The sequence below is a fragment of the Apis dorsata genome, unplaced genomic scaffold, assembly GCF_000469605.1.
Source record: "Apis dorsata unplaced genomic scaffold, Apis dorsata 1.3 scaffold_396, whole genome shotgun sequence".
Classification (NCBI taxonomy): domain Eukaryota; kingdom Metazoa; phylum Arthropoda; class Insecta; order Hymenoptera; family Apidae; genus Apis; species Apis dorsata.
Genome location: NW_006263655.1, coordinates 345232 through 351309, shown reverse-complemented (window position 1 = coordinate 351309; position 6078 = coordinate 345232). Strand labels below are relative to the sequence as shown.

Genomic DNA, 6078 nt, shown 5'->3' with positions numbered 1-6078 from the left:
TTTAATTTAACAAAATAGATAAATTAAATAAGATAATTAAAAAAATTTAATATAAAGATTAAACTTAAATAAAAATGATAAAATAAAAAATAAATTTAACAAAAAACAAAAATAATTTTATAAAAATTGAAACATAAAAAAGAAATTTAAAAGTAAATTTGAAAATATACAAATAAAATATAAAAGCAGAATTTAATCTTAAATAAAGTTAAATAAAGTTAAGAAATCTGAAACATAATATTAAATAATGTAAACATAAAAATCAACAAAATAGAAAAAAACTAAAACATGAAATGATATTCAACAATTATAATAATTAATAAAATATGAATAAAATTTGAACATAAACATTATATAAATAAAAATTTATATATTGAAATCAACAAAATCTGAACAAAATTAGAAAATAAAACAAAAATTTAAAAATCTAAAAATAAAGATAAAATAAATTTAAAAAAATTTAAAACATGTAAAAGAATTTAATATATATTTTAAATGGATAATAAAAATAAACATAAAAAAAAAATACAACACAAATATTAATTGAATTAGAAAAAACATACATAAAAAGTAATTTAATAAAACTATCAATTATATTTAATAAAAATATAAGAAAAATAATAAAAATAAAAGATACAAAAGAGAGATTTTTATAATATATAAATAATGAATAATCATAACAAGGAAATGTAATTATATGTAAAAGTTAATATTAAAAAAAATTTTAGAAAATTAAAAATATAGAAAAAAAGAGTTAACTTTATAATATTAAAATAATATCAAATAAAAAAACTTTAAATAAAACTATAATGTATAATAAGAAAGAAATTTAAAATTGTAATACATAAATAAGGAGTAAAACATATAGAAAACACAAAAGAAGAATTTAATAATGTTAGTTATTATAAACTAAATAAAATTTAAGAAAACTAAAAAACCTATAAAAAAAAGAATATATTATATTAATTAAATCAGAAAACATTATAATTTAACATAATAATTTAAGATAACATATATTTAAGGTTATATTTAAGGCAGATATAAAAGAAACATGTAATATTGTAATATATAAATAATAAATAAATATAAAAACATGAAAAAGGTATGTCGTATGAAAGTAATAAATACTATAAATTAAAAAGGATTTTAAAAAGAGAAGAAAATTTAATCTAAAATTTAAAAAAATCTAAAGAAGATATGAAAAGAGATGAAAAAAGGATTTAACATATATGTTAATTAAATCACAAAATACATGTATAGAAAAATAATTTTAAAGTACAATTGTCATAACAATTAATTAAATTTAATAAAACTGAACATATAAGAGAAGAATTGTATAATATTATAATACATAAATAATGAGTAAAATATATGAAAACATAATAAGAAGAAAATAATAATGTTAGTTATTAATTAACTATTACAAATTATATTATACTATATTAGAAACTAATAATAATAAATAAAACTTGAGAAAATTAAAAGTATAAGAAAAGAAATTAACTTAGAAATTAAAGAAATTTAGAAAAAAATTATAAAAAAAGAGAATTTAATACATTACATTAATTAAATCAGAAAACAGGTATAAAAAAGTAATTTAACATAATATTTAACTATATATAAATTATATTTGTATATATAAAAAAAGCATTTAACATTTTAATACATAAATAATAATAAATATAAAAATTTAAAAAAATATAACATAAAAGTAATAAATACTATAAACTAAAAAAAACAGAAAAATTTAACCTAAAATTTAAAGAAATATCAAAAAACTAAAAACTATAAAAAAAGAATTTAATATAAATTTTAATTGAATCAAAAAATAATTTGTATAATGTATAAAAAAATAATTTGGCATAAGAATTAATTAAATTGTAATAAAGTTACAACATATAAGACAGAATATATATAATACATCAATATTGTAAATAAATATAAATATAAAAAAGAAATATAATATAAAAAATAAATACTATAAACTAAAGAAGATTCTAGAAAATTTAAAGAAATCTGAAAAAATTTATATATTAAAAAAGAATTTAATATAAATATTAACTTAAAAAAACATTATAAAACATACATAAAAAAAAATTTGACATAATTGAATTTTACAAAACTGCAACATATAAAAAAAAATTTAATAATGTAATATATAAATAATGAATAAATATAGAAATGTATAAAACAAAAAATTGAAACATAAGGAAAGAATTTAAATTAAAAATTAAAGAAATTTACAAAAAGAAATTTATCCTGATAATTAAATAAATCTGACAAATCTGTAATATATAATATTGAAGAATTTAACTTATTTATTATTGTTATAATAAATATAAATAAATAAAACTTAAGAAAAAAACAAAAGATAAAATAAAAAGTAATTATTCTAAATTAGAAAAAATTAAGATCAAGAATTTAAATTAAAAAAAAAACTTCAAGTAATCTAAAAAAACTAAAATGGATTTAACACAAATGTAATTAAATTGGAAAAGATATATATATAAAAAAAAAAATTTATGATAACAATTAACTAATTTTGGTAAAAATTGCAAAAGAAATTATAAAAGAAAAGTAACTAATAAATGTAAAACATAAAAAAATGCAATATAAAAATAAACAAAATTAAAAAAAAATGAAAAATATGAAAAATATATAATGTAAAAATAAATATATTCAAAAAATCTAAAAATGAAAGAAGATTAAAATTTTAAATTGAAAATTAAAAATTAAAAATTAAATAAAATTAATAAATTAAATAAAAATTGAAAAAATAATTAAATAAATTAGAAAAATTGGAAATCAAAAAATTATAGGTTATAAATTAGTAACTAAATTAGATTAAAAATTAACAATTTAAATGTTATACATTTTTAAAATTGTTGTTTAAACATCTAAATCTAAAAATTAAATAAAAAAAATTTAATTGTTAGGAATTAATATTATAAAAATAAAAACTATGTTTTCAAACATATTAACATATTATAAATTAATTGCAATTAATATATATATCATATAAATGTTAAATAAAAAATAATTTTAAATTCAATTTGTTTTTATATAAAATATAATCAATTAATAATAATCAATAACAACAACATACATAACATCAATAGAATAATATAATATTATAAAAAAAATAATTTTTCTATATTATTTTGATTTTTTAGATTTAATTTAATTAATTTCTATATTAAATTTCTATTATATTTCAATTTTTATAGGAAAATTTTAAAATTGAAATTGCATCCATATTTTTGTAATGTTATTATAAAATAATTAATAAATTTTATACTATGTAAAAATTGTATACAAATTTAAAAAATTTTATACAATATAAATATGAAATTTTGAAATATTGAAAATCCGAAATAAAAATTATGTTGCAGATAAATATTCTTTCTTCAAGATAAAATTTATGCTTAATTATTATTTTATTTCAATTTAATGAATTAATATATTATCAATTAATATAACTCTATATATTTTGATTTTTTTACAGTAATTAATTAATTATTAGTTTTTCTTTAAAGACAGAAATGTTTCAATTTGGGAACTATAAAGAAATAATAAAGTTGAATTTTTTTTTATTGTGTACAATTTACATTTAAAAATTATTATGTAATACTGTCTTATATGTTGAATTTTCGCGCGAATTTAAAATAAGGAATCGTATAGTTCTAGCCAATCAGAAAGCTATTAAAATTTAGTCTCATTATGAATCTATGCGCATTGTAATGCGCATGGCGTCAGTCTACAGTTGAAAATCGTGGTGACGGGTCACGTTTTACCAGTGAAGTGTATAATTATAAAAAATTTGTTATTAATTATTAATTCTTAAACTTAATACATGTTTGTTTAATCATATTATATCAGAATTAAACAATACTTTGAACTTTTGTCGATTTTGACCAGTTTGAAGACGAAAAGTGAAATAATTTTTTTACATATGGCGATTAAAATATAATCTGACGGTTTTTATGCAAATATGGTAAGTTTTTATTTATTTTTAATAAAAACATAGTTACTATAAATTTCTTTTATCTTTTTATTCATTCTGAAATAGAAGTAATAAATTTTCATTGTGATCAATTCATGTATTTTACATTATATTTTACATTTTTTCCTAAATTTTTTTCTAATTTATCTGTATGTTTAATTCTTGTATTATTTTTATATATTTTTTTTGGTTTTTTAAGATTTCAAAATCAAAAATATTTTTCATAATTTAGTCATTTCAAGAAATTAATGGCGTTTGTGTCATGCTCGACATTTCGATTTATCGAACTGAATTGAATATTTCCTTTCCCTTTTCGATTTATAATTCAATATATCGAAATTGCTATGCAAAGTATCATTTTATTATGGAAACTTGTGATTCTTTGTTTAGTGCTATGATCTTTTTATTTTATTGTAATATTTATTTTATAGTTATTTTTTTATTTTTTATTATTATTTTATTAATACACATTTATTCGATTATTTATTGAATATTTTTATAATTGATACTTTTTTGAAGAATAATTTATTACTTTTTTTTCATTCATTTATTTGACTCTTATTATGAACTTCTAAAATAGGATTTGAATTATATTATTGTTTTATTTTATACAATTTACGAATTTAATCTTATATATTTTATATATTTATTTTAAAGATTTAATTTTTTTTTTTTGCACAGATAAGAAGCCAATTGCTAAGATTACTTTGAGCAAGAAAAAGGATTTTCAATATGAGTGCCATGATGATAATTCATATTTTACGAGGAAAAGGTAAAGTTTAAATTTCTATATTAAAAAAGTGATATATATTTTTTTTATTGAATTATTGATATAGTATTTATATATTTTTTGTAAATAAATAATTCATAATTATTATATTGAAAATATCAAGTTAATAGAAGAAAAGATTTCGAAATAATTCATTTTTTATTTATATATTTCTTATGAATTTTCTATATTTTGAACATATTTTCGACTATTTTTATAGAATGTTATTAATTTAAATAATGAACATTCACAGTATAATTCTTTTAAAAATAGTAATATTTTTTTAAATAAGTATTGGATAGGAAAGATAAAAAAAATTTGAATATATATATTTAAATTTCTTTTATTCTAGCCATTAAAAAATTTAAATTTTTAAATTTTAATTCAAAAATATCAATTTTTATTATTATTCTAGTTTATTAGAATTTCAATCTTTAACATTATATTGATAAATTATAATATTCCACTTTTTGTTATAGATATTTTCCAGTTTTCACAATGATTTCCCATGAACAATAATAAGAAAATTCTTCTCATCAAATGGTGAGTCACATACATTTCTGTTCCTCCGGTCATTCAATCATGTCATAGAATGAAGGATCTAAATCGATATGAATGACTGGTTGTATAAATAGAATTTTGCACGAGCATAGTGACCACGGGTATTTATTTTACTCGTGAATAGTAACATTTCTTTTTTTCTGTATTTTATTTATTAGATTAGGATAGGTCTTCTTGTATCGCATTTTTTAATTATAAACCAAGTATGATTTGAAATATAAATATTTTATTTTTTTTTATAAAAATGTACTAAATCTTATATACAAGAAGACATTACGCGACAGGTAGATTTTTGAATCAGAGCAACAAGTTGTGAACATTATTTTTGCATTTTCGAAAATTTGCTTTGATGAAAGAATCGCCTGAGGTTATTTTTTAAAATCAATTACTCATTGTCATGAATAAATTCTCATAAATGATTTCTTTGATATCCTTATTTAATTAAAATTAATATTTAGTAATTTATTAAATATGTAAAGTAAATTTATTACTGTTTAAAATAAAAGTAAATAAATTTTACAAAGAAGTATTAATCCGTTAAATAAAAAATAAATAATTTTTTTTTAGCTCAGGATTTTCAGGTTTAACACTTTGCATGTCTGTTGCCAGAATCTCACTCTTGTGCCCAGGTGCTACTTGGGTGAGAGAGAGGCAATGGACATGATGACCTTAGTTCATAAGCTAATAAAAACTTTTTAGCGATTGACAATGCGTTAGCGTATCGTGCACGACGTATTTTCCACAT

At 16.2% G+C, this 6078-nt stretch overlaps 1 long non-coding RNA gene across 1 annotated transcript; it reads left to right on the top strand.

Annotated features, from left to right (window-relative positions):
* Positions 1–3679: 3679 nt before the first annotated feature.
* On the top strand, positions 3680–5671 carry LOC116186045. The gene is made up of 3 exons (XR_004150968.1): positions 3680–3994; positions 4685–4775; positions 5252–5671. It is a non-coding gene; the product is annotated as an uncharacterized LOC116186045 (long non-coding RNA).
* The last annotated feature ends 407 nt before the right edge of the window (positions 5672–6078 follow it).